Source organism: Myodes glareolus, chromosome 20, assembly GCF_982192425.1.
Source record: "Myodes glareolus chromosome 20, mMyoGla1.1, whole genome shotgun sequence".
Taxonomy (NCBI): Eukaryota; Metazoa; Chordata; class Mammalia; order Rodentia; family Cricetidae; genus Myodes; species Myodes glareolus.
In genome coordinates, this window is record NC_142045.1 from 51,920,037 (window position 1) to 51,937,724 (window position 17,688).

The window sequence follows — 17,688 nt, forward strand, 5'->3', positions numbered from 1 at the left end:
GGTGTTGGCTGTGCCGTGTTCTGATTATAGAATTTCGATTATTCATTTAAGTCCTGGGGTAAAGAAAATTTTTGAAAACATTTTATTTATTTCCATAGCAAAAAAATGGTGCTTCTTATAAAAGAGTCATATGTCATCAAATGAGCTTTGGCTCTGACTTTAACCTTTCTTTTTCAAATTAATTCCTTTCATCTTTTATTTTTTTAATTCATCGTATTATTTACTTGACAGTCACTGAGTTTCTGTTCTCTATTAGGCATTACTCTTTGCCTTAGAGATGTAATCTTAATGAGCAATAAATTCTTCCCTGAAGGAACTCATTGATTAGAGAAGATGGAAATGTGTGCTCAGATCTTACAAACTGATGTGGTTGTAAGCTGGGTTAAATGCACTGGGAACAAAGAGATACGGGTTTTACTCTAGGCTCTTCCCCAATTGTGTAACCTTGGGCAAGTTACTTAATCTCTCTGAGATTGCCATCTCTAAAATTTAGGATAATGTTAGCTACTGAAACCACCAGCAAAGTTGTTTTGAGACCTAAATAAGATAATGCATTAAAAACATTTAGCATAGATGGTGAACAGCCTAGGCTCAGGATTGCCTTGCACTGTGCTTACCTTCTGTTTAATGGATGCTCCCCTTGGGAAGGTGAAGGGGAACAGAAAGAGCTTCCCACTCAAAGCACTGAGCAGATAATCTAGCCTGGGAGGGTCGGGTTCGCTACTCCCTATTGTTGTCTCATCTGGCTTTTTCTCTATTCATTCTGCTATAATGACCAATCAATAAAAAATCCAGGCATCATTGTCAGCTGATTTGTTTATTTAAGAGTATGAAACAAAGAAAAGTATTCTAGTTGTGTTGTGGAAATTGATTCTAGGAACTCTCACTCCCCGCCTCCCTGAACAGTGTTCATAGTGAGACATGTGAATAAAGAGACAAAGAGAATAAAAGGCATTACCAGAGAAGGTGCCTGGACTGAGTAGTGCGTTTGGTAGGGATTGCTCAATTGCCTCGCAGCTCAGGTTCGAAAGATCAGTCTTCTTTGCCACGACTTGGTCATGCTTTAATTTGGAAGATTTAAGATAGACAGTCAGGCATGTTCAAGGACAAGAGAATCTATGAACTTCAGGGATAGGTTCACTCAGGGAAGGCACTTTGGGGAAGGTATAAATTCATGAGGGCAAAGCATCGTCTACATTCATTTGTTCATGCATACATTCATTCATTCATTCACTTCCTGTGATAATTTCTAACTTCGGATGTGATTGACAGTATTACTCCAGTGTGGGTTAAACATCATATATTTTGTCATAGAAACATTTCACACTTCTTACCCAATTAGTAGCTAATGTTAGACCTAACAAATCTATTGACATTCTATAGCAGTTGTTAGGTTAACAGTTCAGGTTAGACCATATAACTCATAGTGCACTTTCATCCATTTGTCTTGTATCTTGACTCAAGTTGTTCCATAGACCCTAAGCTGTTGGACGAGAGAACCACTTGTTGGTTTCCTGACAAGCTTAGACCTAAAATAATCACACAGAAACTGTATTAATTAAATCATTGCTTGACCCATTAGCTCTAGATTCTTATTGGCTAACTCCTACATATTAATTTAACCCATTTCTATTAATCTGTATAACACCACGAAGTCATGGCCTACCAGCAAAGTTTCAGCATGTCTATCTTTAGCAGTGGCTCCATGGCGTCTCTCTGACTCTGCCCTTCTTTCTCCCAGCATTCAGCTTAGTTTTCCCCGTATACCTAAGTTCTGCTCTATCAACAGGCCAAGCCAGTTTTTTTTTATTCATTAATGGTAATCACAGCATACAGAGGGGACTCCTACATCACCTATTTAGTGAAGTGTGTTCTCTGGCTGCACTGAACTGTGGTAGCTCTGTAGAAACCAGGTAAGACTAAAGCTACATTGAGGAAACTCAACAGGGGCATCACAGAGTAGAGATGCTTCACTCTTACCTGGCCCCAGAACTGAGAATAAGGATATGGGATGTGGAAGGAGGAACCTTTCCTGCAAAGACTGCCCCCACCTGCAGCCTCATTCATCTTGGAATCCCTTATTTTCACTTCCCGAAGTGATTGGTAGAGAAGGTTATTGTAGAGAAGCAGAGCCTAGTCGTGCTGCTGGCTCAGCTGCAGACCACAGAGTGACTTAAACTTGTTCATAAACTTAGTGTTGATATAAATACACAACTCCCACCTCAAAGGAAGTAAGAGACAATTTATTCCAGAGCCAAGTATGAGTGATCATAGCCTGGCCCAGAAACACTGATTTAACTCAGTCTATGTTCCATGTTTACATATGTTAACAGTTCCATGAGATTTTATATTGACAGGAAAAGGAAATTATAAATCAAGACACTTTTTAATGCATCTGGTGGGACCTAGGTGTCGGTTTGTAGATTCCAAAAATTTATCTAATTATCAAAAAGATGTTAGGCCACATACAGAGAAGGCTAATAGATGACTATTAAATTGTGCAAAAAATTGGCCCAGGACTTCAAGATTCCATAACCTCCACATCAGTTACATATTAATCAGGTTCTTCAGTTCACAGTAACTAAGTTAAAAGTGAGAGAAGATTTTCCTCCTATGTCCCTGACACCCCCTGGCTCTTACAACCCCTGTTCCCTCTCTTCAGCAGGTCTCCCTGAGTTTGGCCAAATATTTGGCCTTGGATCTCTGGGTCTTGGGTCTATGAATCTGTTTCCATCATTCACTGAACGAAGGCTCTCTGTTGAAAACTAGGTAGTCATCAGTCTGATCACCATTCAGGCTCTGTACCCACTGCTTCCAGGAGTCTTAGCTGGGGCCATCCTTGTGGACTCCTGGAAGTTTCCCTTGCATCAGGTTTCTACCCAATTCTATAAATCCCCTCGACCTAGTCATATTCCTCAGGACTCTCCCCCTCTGCCCACCCTACCACATAATCCCTCAAGCTCTCATCTTCATTCACCCCAGTCCACCCAGGACATCTCTTCTCTTTCCCCTTCCCAGGGAGAACCATGCATCCTCCCTTGGGTCCTCCTTGTTACCTAGCCTCTCTGGGTCTGTGGATTATAGCATGATTATCCATTACTTAGCAGCTAATATTTACTTATAAGCGAATACATCTGGTGTTTTTCTTTCTGGGTGTCTGGGCTACCTCACTCAGGAAGTTTTTTCTTCTAATTCCATCAACTTACCTAAAAATCTCATAATGTTTTAAATAGATGAGTAATACTCCATTGTGTAAACAGACCACGTTTTCTTTATCCATTCCTCAGCTGAAGGACATTCAGGTTTGTTTCCAGGTTCTGGTTATTATGAGTAAAGCTTCTATGAACATAGTTTAGCAAGTGTACTTGTGGTAGGATGGAGTGTCCTTTGAGAATATGCCAAAGAGTGGTATAACTGGGTCTTGAGGTAGATTGATTCCCAGTTTTCTAAGGCCTCATTGCTTTCTAAATTAGCTGTACAAGTTTACACTTCTATCAGCATTGGAGGTATGTTCCTCTTGCTCTACATCCTCTCCAGCATAAGCTGGCACTTTGGTTTTTTGTCTTAGCCATTCTGACTGTAAGATGGAATCTCAGGGTTATTTCAATTTGCATTTCCCTGATGGCTAAGGATGTTGATCATTTCTTGATTTTTCAGCCATTTGAGATGATTCTGATAAGAATTCCCCCATTTACATCTACGCCCCACTTTTTAATTGGATTGTTTGGTTTCTTGAGTTCTTTATATATTTTGGATATTAACCTTCTGTCATATGAGAGGTTAGTGAAGATCTTTTCCCATTCTGTAGGCTGCTGTTTTGTCCTTATTGACAGTGTCCTTTGTCTTACCGAAGCTTTTCAGTTTCATGAGATCCTGTTTACTATTTACTAGTTGTTTTAGTGTCCGCACGATTGGTGTTCGGTCCAGTAAGTTGTTTCCTGTGCCAATGTGTTCAAGGCTATTCCAGCTTCTTTTCTCTCAGGTTCAGTGTATCTGATTTTATTTTCAGGTCTTTGATCCAGTTGGATTTGAATTTTGTGCAGGGGTGATAAATATGCATCTATTTGTATTCTTCTACATGTTAACATTTAGTTAGACCAGCACCATTTGTTGAAGATGCTTTCTTTTTTCTATTGTCTATTTTTGGATTCTTTATTAAAAATCAGGTGTCCATAGGCATGTGGATTTATATTTGGGTCTTCAATTCAATTTTGTTTATCCATCTGTTTTTATGCCAATGTCATGTGTAGTAGAGCTTGAAATCAGGGATGGTGATGTCTCCAGAAGTCAGAAGTTCCTTTATTGTACAGCATTATTTTAGCTATTATGGGTTTTTTGTTGTTTTTCCATATGAAGTTGAATATTGTTTCTTCAAGGTCTGTAAATAATTGTATTGAGATTTATTTGAGGGTTGTGTTGAATCTGTAGATTGCTTTTGGTAAAATGACTTTTTTTTTTTTACTTTGTTAGTCCTGTGGATACACTGGCATGAGAGATCTTTCCACCTTCTCATATCTTCAGTTTCTTTCTTCAAAGACTTGAAGTCCTTGCCATACAAGTCTTTCACTTGTGTTATAGACATCTGAAAAAGGCGAAGATATTATTTATCTTTACAAACAAGAAGGACATGGTGCTGCTGGCATCTGCTGGCATTAGGGAGAGACATTGGCTCAACATCTTCTGAGACTCTGCTACACTAATGCTAGCCCCTTTTATTTTCTGCATCATATTTCTTTTTAGAAGCCCTATTTTTTCCCAGAATCTTTTTATGTGTGCCCACTTTCATACATGTGTGATTTCCTCTGCTCTCCCATAGTCATTCTCTATTCAGAACTTTATTCTAGCATCTGTACTCCTGGTAGGCAGTCTTAGTCCATTGAATCTCATTTCTAGGCATTATTATCTCTCTCTTTTCTTGCAGAGACTGGGAATGCCTCTAGTATAGATCTTTTTACAGAGCATGACTGTTACATATCTTCATACAGGTAAAGACTAGGTCTTTCCACCTTTAGTCACCAATGCTGAGTGCCTGATACAGGATAAAATTCTAAGAGTGTTCATTGAATGAATAATCCTTGTGCAGTCATGGGGTCAACCTAAGCCCTCTACATATATGTGATAGTTGTGTAGCTTAGTCTATTCATGGGACAGCAGGGGCTGTCCCTTTGGCTGACTCTTGAGAACCTATTCCTCGTACTGGATTGTCTTAGTCTAAATACGAGGGGCGGGGCTTTATCTTATGACAACTGATATTCCATGTTTTGTTGACACCCATCAGAGGTCTGCCCCTTTTCGAACAGAGACAAAGGAAAAGTAGATTTGCGGGGGCAGGGAGAGGTGGGGAGAGCAAATAGAAGGAGAGGAGGGAAGGGAAACTGTAGCCGGAATGCAAAATAAATAAATTAATTAAAATAACTTATGCAGTCAAACATTTGTACAAATGTCAAGTCAGTACACCTTTTATTCGCTCTTCATATGTGCCCTGCAGAGGCTACCATTTAAAATATGACTTAGCTGAGCCATTTGGCTATCAGAAGGTTGGAGTTTAAATATTTCCTGCTATTAGATCTCCTAAATTAAAGGGAAAGTTATAGTTTTATTCTGGGTGGTGAGTATCGTGACAGCAGCAGTGCAGCTTCGGAATGATGGAGCTACACCACTGCGGTGCTTTAGGTCCCCGATCCACGGGCTAGACAACTAAGCCCCAGAATGAAGCAGGGACTTTCCCTACGTTCCAGGACATTTATTTGTAGAAATAGGGAATGAATTCTTATTCCCCTTCCCCAATTTGCCGTTCTTCTCAATCAATCTGTCATCTGGTCTGGTCTGTAGACATTCACTGGGTGACTAGTATGCTGAATTGCAGGGATCCCCAAAGATACATGCACCTATGTGTGATGTGCAGTATGCTTGACAGAAGCAGAAGCCTCTAAGTCTCTTTTTAGTTCAGAAAGCTAAAGTTAGAATCCTCCTCTACAATAGTTATTAGTTTTGAAACAGCACCCTTCTTGACATATCTCAACTTAAAAAAAAAGTTACTAGGTTTTGTCAAGTAGTGAAAACTATTAATGTATGCATATATAATGTAAAGATACACAAGTATATTTGAGATCATCAAAGCAACTTGAAATATTATAAAACTCATCTATTTTCATGTGCTACTTCTCTTAGTCCTTTATGAAGGAAGCCTTACACCTCTGCTGGCGTTACACAGCATATGAAAGATTTCTAATTCTTGAAAATTTGCTGGTCCATTCACAGTGACAGACTGCATCACATTGGAAAAGATTGCTCCACGTTTTTTAGGTTTATTGCAGGTACACAATTGCATGAAGATTCCGTGTTACTCCCTCATTGAATCATGCATGCATTCTCTCACTCATGCCCTACACACCACCTGCCCTTTGCAGTCTGCATCCTGCCAAGCAAAGAGCAAGAACTCATGCATTTATTTCTCTAACATCTAATAGCTATGAAATAGGGCTGGTTCCTTAGTGAAGGTTAGATTTCATTATCTATAAAAACATTTATAAAAACTTAGCATGGTGGAGTCTGGGGGATCAAATGGCACCTTGGACAAGTCACTGTGACAGTGTGAAATCCTTTCTGCTGCCTCCTTATAGCCACGTGCAAAGAGACAGCTGCCTGTGAGTGGAACATTCCTGATCTCTCTCTCTCTCTCTCTGCCTCCCCACTTGCACTCAGTCCCCTTCTTCCTAGGAGAGAAATAAATTACCTCAATACAGGTTTGTGGAAAGAATGTAGGCTTTAAGGTTCGGCTCACCCTTTATTTCCTCTTTGGAATCTGCTGATTGGATTTGTGAATACCAGAAGAAACAGATGCTGCCGTTAACCGTCCTATGATGTGCACTTGGGGCAGAACTAACTTCACATGGGGCCGTCTGATATTTTCCAGTGGCACCTGTGGCCAAGCAGGAGGTTTGCCTAGGAGTCCAGTCATTTTTCACCCATACATCAGTCTATTCTCAAGTCTTAAGTTTAACAAAATCATAATCTTTTCTCTCCATCTGGCTATTTTGGGTTATAATTGATTCAAAATTCAGACAGACAACATACATTTCTTCTTGAACCTTCTCAAAAATATTAATGCAACATTTTCCTGTTGTATAATAGATGCTCAAAAAATGTACATTTGCCGTTCTCTTTTCTTTTATTTTCTTCCATAATATTTGTTGTTGAAGGTTAAAGAATGTGGCCAGCAGTATTTTCCCTCTCCAAGGAGCTTCCAGTTCAATAAAAGAGATAAGATGGGTACACAAACGGCCATAGTGTAAGAGAGCAGAGTAAATACGAGGCAGGCCAAAGCGAGGTACCATGGGGCTTGAGAGCAAAAAGACATCACCCAAAGCCAAATCAAAGTGAGCTGCAAAGGATGGGGCAGGCACAAATTGGAGTCCTGGGACTGAGGGCCCTCCTTCCATTTCCTTAATACAGTTCTCTTTTAGAAACTCACCTGTTACCATGTGGCTTGCTGGCTCATTGCTTTTGATGGACAACAAAAGGCACCTGCGTTCTCAACAACAAAACTGTCAGCACTACAACCAGGGCAGTCTTTGTCAACACTCTGAGGGCATTCTTTAGTATCCGTGTCTTTCAGACTAGGATGAAAATGCCAGAAAACTCAAAGCTAAAGCTTTGCTGTGAAAATTAAAACCCTTTGCATCTCTTTTTAGTCTCCCCTTTTAAATAATTCTGCAGTTCCCTGCAAATAATTCAAAAGGATCATTTCAGCACCCCCAGTTCCAGCTAATAGTTACAGTATGTTAAAGCGAGCTTGGCTGATACAAAGCCCCAAGAGGAGCTGGCTCACTTTTTTGGCTTAATAGGGACAGACCAATGAGTGGCATTGATAAGAGAATGAGGGCATGGCAGCTGCATCTGGTCAAGCCAACTTAGGAACGGAGAGTTTGTCTTTCCCATGATTTTCCATCATGGCGGGCAAGGTGTGGGAGATAGCAGCTCTGGCTGGACCACAGCAGTGGAGAAAGATGGTCATGGATCCAGAGTTAGGAAGTGGAGAGAAAGGAACACCAAGGCTCTCAGTTTTCCCTTGGCCCAGACTCTAGCCCATGGATGGAACTAATAGTAGTCAGTGTGTATTTTCCATCCTCAGAGCAGCTGAAACTTCTCCCTAAACTCCATCAAAGACACTCCTGGAGGGGTGTCCTGGGTGATGACCAATTCAATTGAGGGACATCACTCATATTGGGATTCAAGGAGACAGAGGATAAGGAAGTCTATTGTGTGATGGCATCTCCTAGAAATGGCAGGGAAACTACATCTATGATGCTTCAAAAATATGGCAGCCTAAACAAGAACTGAGAATGACAATTTCAATAAACATATTAATGTGGAAGTATAGACAACTAATTACTTTAACTATAGGGAGAATTACTCTTTCCCAGGGATTATTCCTAATAGGATGTCCAATACCAAGTGGTCATCCCTGAAATTGTATACGTACAAACAGCACTAAATGGACTCAGTGGGTTGTGTTTGTATGTTTATACACAGAAATGCAAGAATAAATAAAAAGAGGCCATGGATTGAGAGGGAGTGAGGGGACATGGAAGGAGTTGAAAGTGAGGAAAAGGAAGACGTTGAAAGGTGGGGGCATGGGAAGGAGTTGGAGGGAAGGAAAAAAGGGGAGGGGTAATGTAATTATAGTTCAATTAAATTAAGCAAACACAATTAAACCCAGGAGCAACCCTCTGCCTCAGCCATCTGCGACAATTTCAGAGACAGCCAATCATGGTAGGGATTTGTGTGAGGAGCTGGGGTGAGGAGCAGCAAGAGACCTCTTTTCCAACTTCAGCATGATCTTTAAGTTTTACTATCTGAGTAGGTTCTATGCTCGGAACAGTAGGCTGTGTTTTATTCACACTTCAGGTTCTCTGCGAAGTAACTCAACACGGAAGACTACATTGTTACATTAGTCTCTCCAAGACCCCTTCTCTACTGCAGGATTGTGTCTTTATGCCACATTTGTGTGTTTCTGCCACAGACTTTGTAGATTGCAGAACCCAGAAGGTGAGTGTTAACCCTGTGTTACAAATGCTCTTTTCAAGGGACTGAAACTGGGAGCACTAGTTTCTGCTCTTGTAAAAATGCATACTACTTTCCCCTGCTGCCCTAAAAAGTAGACATGGTGTATTCTTTTTGATTCTCTTGCTGTAGAAAATTTCCTTATCACTTTTTTCTTTTCTTTCTTCTTTTGTATTATATTATATTTTATTTATTTTTCGAGATAGGGTTTCTCTGTGCAACAGTCCTAGCTGTCTTAGAACTCACTTTGTCTATCAGGCTGGCCTTGAACTCACAGAGATCCACCTGCCTCTGCTTCCCTAGTGCTGGGATTAAAGACGTGCACCACCACTGCCCAGCTTCTTATCAGTTTTTAAATAAATAGATGTTTTCATGCAATAAGGGCAAATACATATGTGTTAGTTCTAATCAGAACACAAGCCACTTAAAACTAACTTGCAAGTTTGTTATTAGATTTCATGTGTCTGAAGACCAGTCATCCTTAACATACAATCTCAGATAAAAATGAAGTAACATATTTTTGGGAAAAACAAAATAAAATTATAACTGTGCTTCATAAATAAGAAAAACACAATCAAGGGTCTCCAGAATCATTTTTTCAAGTGCTGTTCTGATTTTCACAGAGGGAGTGGTAAGCCTCTGGCACTGTACCAAAGTAAAGGCTTCTGAGATTGTTTGCCAAAGTGCTGAGGATACTGGATCATAAGTTAAATGCTATAGTCAAAGTATGGTGCTTTAATCTTTAATCTGCATCACACACTGAGGAAAGCAATTGTTCCATTCCGAAATCCCTGGCTAATGTACCAGGAATAATCCACCTGGCAATGTGAGAGTCACTACTTAATGTGAGAGGCTCTTGCTGGCTAGGAATACACCTAGGAAGGAGAAAGATGGTAGACTTGGCTAGTCTCTGCTTGGCACTGAATCCTGGTTGCCCCATTCAGAGTTGAGATGGAGAAGAAAAGAGTTGAGGTGTCACAGGTTCTTCTGTCTGTGAAGGATGTGAGGGTGAGGACTGGAGAGAAATAAAAATGATCATCGAAAGGGGCACTTTCTATATCAGTAGCTCAGGCTTCTGTACTGTACAACGTCTAGAAAGTAAAAATATGTAATTGGGATGGCTTACAATTTCAGAGGTTTAGTCCATTATCATCATGATACGACATGGTGGCAGGCAGGCAGATGTGATGCTGAAGAAGTAGCTGAGAGTCCTACATCTTGATTAGCAGGAAGTAGTCTGTCTCAGTGGACACAGCTTGAGCATATATGAGACCTCAAAGGCAGCCTCCACAGTGACACACTTCCTCCAACAAGACCCTACCTCCTAATAGTGCTACTCCATTGAGAGACATTTTCTTTCAAACCATGACAGTGTTTTAAGGTTTTTTTAGTCCCAACAAGCTGTCCAAGTGGGAAATTTGAACTCTTGCAGACCTCTTCCTAAGAACAGAAACATCCAATAGGAGGCTGACAAAGAATTTTTTCTTTGTTCATGAAGATTTAAATATTTTGGGCATGTTCAAATTGACCCCTTGCTAACTCATCAAAAATTGTTATTTATAGTTAAAATATGATTTTAAATTGAATTCCAGTAGAGATCAAATAAGTTGATTCACAATTGTATGTTAAATACAAGGAAGTTGAAAGTTCCACATTTAAATCAATTATTAAAGAAGGTTTGATTTCCCAGAATCTATAAGACTAAAGCTCTAAGCCAGATCTCTGGTGATTTCTAACATAATTCCTTAGACTTTAAATAATCATCACATTTTAGAGGCCTGACTGATCACTGGAAAGCACATTAAACCTGCAGCCAAGGAAATTAGGCAAATTGCATTTCATTACTGCTGTCCTTATTAAAAGTGAGTTGATTTAATCTGAGCAGAGAGTAAGGAAGACATGAAAAGGCAGAATAGCTGTGTACAAGCACGGCAATAAATGGAGTGATCAGGAGACACCCCAGTTCACACAGTGCAATGTGCCATAAAGTTCAGTATGTGTAACATACCTACAGGATATATTCAAATGTGCCTCTACTGGGGGACACATGGGGACCTGGGCTCCAAGAGAGTTGGTGCTGTGGCCCCATAGACCACACTGAGGTTTCTCAAGTAATTCAAAAATATTTGCTACCATAGGTATAGTGGGGGATGCACAAGTTGGTATGAAATAGTTTCTGATTATTTAAAAATCTATTTGAAGATACAACTTGCATACCCTGTTGCTCATCCTCTTAAGTTTTACAATCCCACGGTTTGAGCATAATCACACACTCATTCCTACAGTCCTCACCACAGTCAGCTGTAGAATACTTTGCTACCACACACAGAAACTTCTAGGATCACCTCCTTATATTACTATTGCTCCCTCAGTTCTAATAAGCAGCAACTTTACTTTTAGCCACAAAATATTTTTCCCTTTTCCAGACTGCTCGATTACTGGAATTCTACATAACATATCTTTTTTATGAATAACTTAACATATTCTTAGAGAACTCACCCCTATTGTAATATATAGCATTAAGCACATTCTTTTTGCATATGTGTGACAGAAGCTCACGATGAGCTTGGAAGTCTTTATGTAGAAGAGGCGAGCCTCAAACTCTGAGTGCTGGGACTAAAGTCATGTGCTGCCATGCCCAGCAACAGTACCTCATTCATTTTTATACCTAAATAATTTTCCATCATATAGAGACATGCCATTTCCTGTTTACACAGTTGTCAATTGATAGGCATTTTGGATTGTCTCTACTTTGAACATACTCCATTCTCATTTATACAGAAGTAGAATGACTGAGCCATGCAGTTACACATTCTCTTCATTTTATTCTGTACCTTTCAAGTTAGATAAATGAATAAAATGTTAAGCATAGATAATAACATATATGGTCATATCGATACATTTATGTCAAACAATTGACTTTATCAAAAGGTAAAAGATCCATGGTCAAATGAGTATAAAGAATTACGACTTCACAATAAAGCCTTATTAAAGAAAACAAGTGAAATAAGTGTTATTTTACCCTTTAAACACAGGTTCCATGATCACGCTTTCCAAACATTCTTAAAATGTTAGAAATTAAAGCTTTACAACTCAATGATTGTCATTGTTCAATGGAATGCATTTTGAGAGAAATGGCTTAGTTGCATAGTGTTGTTGTTTGAATTGGAATGACCCCATAGACTCATGTATTTGAGTGCTTGGCTCATAGAAGTGGCACTATTAGTAGATGTGACCTTGTTGGAGCAGTGATGTTGGAGGAAGTATGTCACTGGGGGCAAGCTTTGAGGTCTCAGATGCTCAAGCCAGGCCCAGTGCATCTCAATCTCTTCCTGATGCCCGTGGTCCAGATGTAGAACTCTCAGTTCCTTCTCCAGCATGTTGTCTGCATGCATGCCACCACGTTTCCATGACAATAACAGACTAAACCTCTGAACCATAAGCCAGCCACAATTAAATGTTTTCCTTTATACGTGTTTCTGTGCTTGTGGTGTCTCTTCACAGCAATAGACACCCTAACTAAGACAAGCAGAGAAACCTGAGCTTAGTAGCATCACAGGCTACTGCTGTACAACATGTCCCTTTCAATGATCCTTCATCTTTCTCTCCCCCTCACCCTCTTTTTATTTCAGTTCGTTAGGCCAATGAAAATAAAATTGCTAGCTAGCCTGCAGAGAGAAGAGAACAAAAATGATTTCATTAAAGAAAAGCTCTTTGTATACATATAAGCAAACAAAATGAATGTTGCTTGAAAACTTGTTTTTCGCTTAAAATAGATTCTTTCTTTAAATAAACCACAGTTTCTGACAGGATGAGAATGATGAGTATAAATTAATAGTCCCTAAAGGAGAATACAATGAGTGTGTGTGCATATGTGTGCGTGTGCGCGTGTGAATGCACACATGTGTGTCCACACCTGCATAAAATGTATTGTCCTTAACATATAGAAAACATTCAGGTGCCATGGGTGAGACTTTTTGAGTTAGATGAGTGAGTTTAGCCCTCCAACTTCACAAAGGTGCTCTTTGATATCAATGGATATTTTCCCTTTCTGTCCACGTGAGCTCCAACTGCATGATACTGCACTTGGACATCAAGAGACCTCATTGATGACTTCAGACAGACCCACTGAACAATCTGGAAGGCATTTCATTTCTCCTCTGGGTTTTGCTTTCTCATCTGTAGAATTAGGGATAAGGAATGGGGGAAAACTCCAAACATCTCCAGGTTATCAGTACTCACATTCAAACCCAGAGCTTGACATGGAGTCCAGGAGCTGGAGTGCTGGGGAAAGCAGTAGGGAGCAATAGCTAGAAGTTATGTTGCAAAACCTAAGCTCCTTCCCTAAATTCCATGGCTGTGATGAGACATCTAGAATGATCGAGAACAGTGAAAAAACAGTGAAAAGGAGAACACAAGTGCAGCAGATGAACTCACCGGAGATGCCAGGAGATGTGGTCTTTCAGGTATAATTTAAGATATTGCTTTTTATTTAGAAGGTGTATCTTTGTCTTTTTTTTTTCTTTTGGTTTTTCGAGACAGGATTTCACTGCAGCTTTGGAGCCTGTCTTGGAACTAGCTCTTGTAGACCAGGCGGCTTCAAACTCACAGAGATCTGCCTGCCTCTGCCTCCCAAGTGCTGGGATTAAAGGGGTATCTGTATCTTATTAAATAAATAAATAGATTCACAGACCTCTAATGTACTACCTTGAAATCAATATATTCATGTTGAGTTTATTTCCCACCAATTGTTCACATCACCAGTAAACCAGGAGGAAATTTTTCAACTTGAATTTTTAAATAATACATTTTGATAATTTTAACAGAAATGATTTTGAAGCTACGACTATCCCTTTCAACTGAAGAATGGTGAACTAACGGAGTTGCTTGTGAAACTCTGTTATGTTCAATTTTCCTATCAAAATTCTCCTCCTGATTGACTACTGATGTGAACAATTTAATTTATAGTAACCATGGATTAATAAATGCATCAGAAATGAAAGGTAGAAATTGTTATTTGAAGGCATGGCAGCTATTAATATATTGTTTTTCATGCATCCTTTCTAATCCATATGATATTGACATAAGTGAGGGATCCAAAGAGGTCAAGCTCAACCTTTGGGAGAAATTTAGAAAATTAGGCATACGTTAAAAACTCAACACAGGTTCAAACAGAACAAAATGGGGCTAAGTCTGTTTCCAGATAGGTCTGGATAGCCTGTCCAAATGATTAAAGCGCTTACAGAGTTTTAGGACATGTTTGGCCTAGCTGGACGTGGTGGCAGACATCTGTCACCCAAACATTTGGGACGCAAGAGCAAGATGACGTGGAATTTGAGGATATTCCTGCAATCATAGCAATTCCAAGTTGGGCTCCATGAGACCCAGACTCAGTAAAACAAAACGAAAGGAAATGAAAGGAAGAAAAGAGTTTGGCAAGCAAAACTGGTGAAGTGTAGCTCCAGAGAACGAGAAAACTACATCAGCACCTGCCCAAAGACAGAGCCTTACTCCAGCCTATAAGGACATGAATAAATAAGGCCAATTTCCCCACTGGTTCACTTTCATCTGATTTTATTTGTTAGGTTCCTGGGATGGCCTCTAATTTAACTTCTATATAAGTTTGGGTCCAGTCAACAAAGTTTAATATAGAGAACGTTTAAAGGATATTACTAATGGCAGAGGCTGAAGTAGCAAGGAATTATTAAGAAGTAACAGGAGCTCACCAAGGCCAGCTGGACTGGGAGTGATGGAGCATGTGATCAAAATGGACACTCTGAATGTGGCTGGCAATGAAGGCTGACTGAGAAGCCAAGGACTGGGTTTTGATTCTACTGCATGGACCGACTTTGTGGGAGCCTGGTTTGTTTGGATGCTCACCTTTATAGACCTGGATGGAGGGGGGAGGACCTTGGACTTCCCAAGGGGCAGGGAACCCTGACTGCTCTTAAGACTACAGAGGAAGGGGGAGGGGGGAGGGGGAGAGAAAAGGGAGGCGGGTAGGAGGTGGAAATTTTTAATAAATTAAAAAAAAGAAGTAGCGAGACTTCAACCACTAAACTTGGGATGAGTGATTGTGTTAATAAAAAAAGTCTCTCGGTGGGGTGAGACACAAGCAATGCTGGGAGACCTGTGACCACAGTGAAGAGAATGACGGGATAGTGTCTGTGTGGCCACAGCCGCAGAAATGGAAACTCTGGCGACTTTAACCAACAGACACCTGCTCTGTAAAGGACTGGAGGACTTTCAAGGAGATCTGCTTTCGGTGTAGCATTTCCCCAAGGCACACAAAGGAAGCTACTGGCCATTGGGTTATGTTGGTCTCCAGTCACTGCAGAAGCTAGGTGTGGAGGAAGTGACATGTTCTGCCCCATAGAAGCTGGCACTGAAGAAGCTGACTGTAAGACAGAAACCTGGAAGTAAAAACTAGAAGCCAACCACATTGGAGGAGAGAAATGCTAGAGAAGCCTGCTTTGGGAAGGCTGAGCAGACTGCCAGAGCTATGTGCTGGCTAGGTCACACTGGAGAGGGCACTTACTCTGAGGGTCCCGATGCTGGGAAAGACTCTGCAGGCTTTTGTCTTTAAGAATAGACCGGACTAGAAAGGACTATTGATTATTTTGCAATGTCTCCTCACACACTCTACAGTGCTCACTAGTACCAAGGCCCAGCATCACTGTTCATTTACAGAGAGAAATTAACAAGAGGTACATCCATTTTCACAGGGAAGGCAAAAAGAAAATTGAGAGCAAGGGGTCAGTAAGTCAGCAGTCAGCATGGTTTCCAACGGTACTCTTTCACCTCACAAGAGAATTGTAAAGTGCCTGCCCTTTGCTATGGCTTGGATATTACCCTGAATGAAATGATGTCTTGCCTACTTATTGGCTGATGTGGTCCTAGGACTTGCATGGGCCAATAGCATGTAAGTGAAAGCAATACGGCATCTATTTGCAACAGAATGGAATTTTTAAATGCAAGTTCACTGGTGTGGGAGGTCCTTCTGTAAATGTGTTGCTTTCATTGGTTAATAAATAAAGAAGATGCTCTTGACCAATGACTTAACAGAACATAGGCAGGCTGGAAGAGATAAACAGAGAGAAAAAAGGCAGAGTCAAAGAGAAGCCATGTAGCCCCGCCAGAGACAGACACCGGACAAAATGTATCCGGTAAGTCACAGCCACATGGCGATACACAGATTAATAGAAATGGGTTAAATTGCTATGTAAGACATAACCAATTAGAAACTAGAGCTAATAAGCCCAGGAGTGATTAAATTAATACAGTTTCTGTGTGGTTCTTTCAGTTCTGGGCAGTTGGGAACGAATGAACGGCCTCTTAACAACAGTTCACTTTTCAGTCTGGAATTCTATATCTAATGCTTTTTCCATGTGTGAAAACAAGCAGCTTCCAAGTTTCTGGTTGACTTATTATGATCATACTGTTCAAACTATAGCATGAACTTTTGGGTCATCTTCTCCTGTAGTGTACTAAACTACAGGAGCAGGGGGAATAGGAGGAAAAGAACCAAGAGGAACCCATTAGTAGTTTCATATGAGAGAGGTCTTGAGAACCAGTTAATTTGCATTTCCGTGACATCATGTTAGCCTTCCTTGTTACAGCTCTGCAGGTGGAAGGTCAGAGATGGGAGTGCCATTGTCAGCAACTTCTTCAACGTGTGGAGGACCGCTCTACATGTACTTTTATTTTTGCCAGTTTTGATGATGCACTGACAATACGGTCATTTATTTCTTTATCAAACATCCACAAATTGTGTTGGATATCAGGTTTTAAATTATCTCTTGGTAGCTTTTGTTTTATTAATGGAACTCTTTAGACTTCTCTGTCTTTTTGTAGAGGAAATGGGTTTAGACGAGTAACACTGTGTTGTCTTTCTAAGACACCCAGCTCAGCACTAGCTTCTCATGGAATATCCCTCGGCTTGATGTTTTCCCCTCATAAACAATGAAGACTCAATCTCTTTATTTCGTGTCTTCTTAAGTCACTTTGGACAAAGACTCCATTCAGACTTTCCATAGTATGCTGTCTTATTTCTCAGCTTGCCTGTCTATATCACTAGGTTAAAATGCCTTGAAGATAAGGGCCTTGCATTGATTTTCTAGGATCTCTGATCTATGTCTTGCAGAGAATCTGTTTATGGTAAATTGTCAATGCAGGGCTGGAAAACAGATCAATGCTATTGGCAGATATAAGTGGTCAATTTTTATGAAAAAGTGTTTCTTATGTGTTATAACATTATCTTCAGGACTGATCACAGTCTAAAGCCTGAATCCAAATTAACAGCAAAAAGTTCATTGTCTGATAAAACTTTATCAGTATAACCCTAAAAATCTAATTTATAAGGCCCAAGCTCCATTAGGTTCACATATTCCTCAAAGATAAACTTAAAACAGCTATAATACTTTACCTCTAAAGTATGTTTTTCTTTGAAATAGGCTAGGAAGTGAAGTGTCAAAGTAGGAAGTGTCTAATACCCTGCCTGGAAACATGAACGACATGGGAATCTTTGACATAACACACAGATTGTTCTAGTTAATCTGTGAAACAAACTTTTAGAAGTGTGTGAAATGAATATATTATAAAACCACAGTAAGAGTTTCAACT

General features: G+C 40.1%; 1 protein-coding gene across 1 annotated transcript in view; it reads left to right on the plus strand.

Moving 5' to 3' along the window:
• Positions 1-17,688, plus strand: part of LOC125397498 (EGF-like and EMI domain-containing protein 1) — a 660,639-nt gene that overhangs the window by 411,691 nt on the left and 231,260 nt on the right. The gene's annotated exons all lie outside the window — the stretch shown is intronic.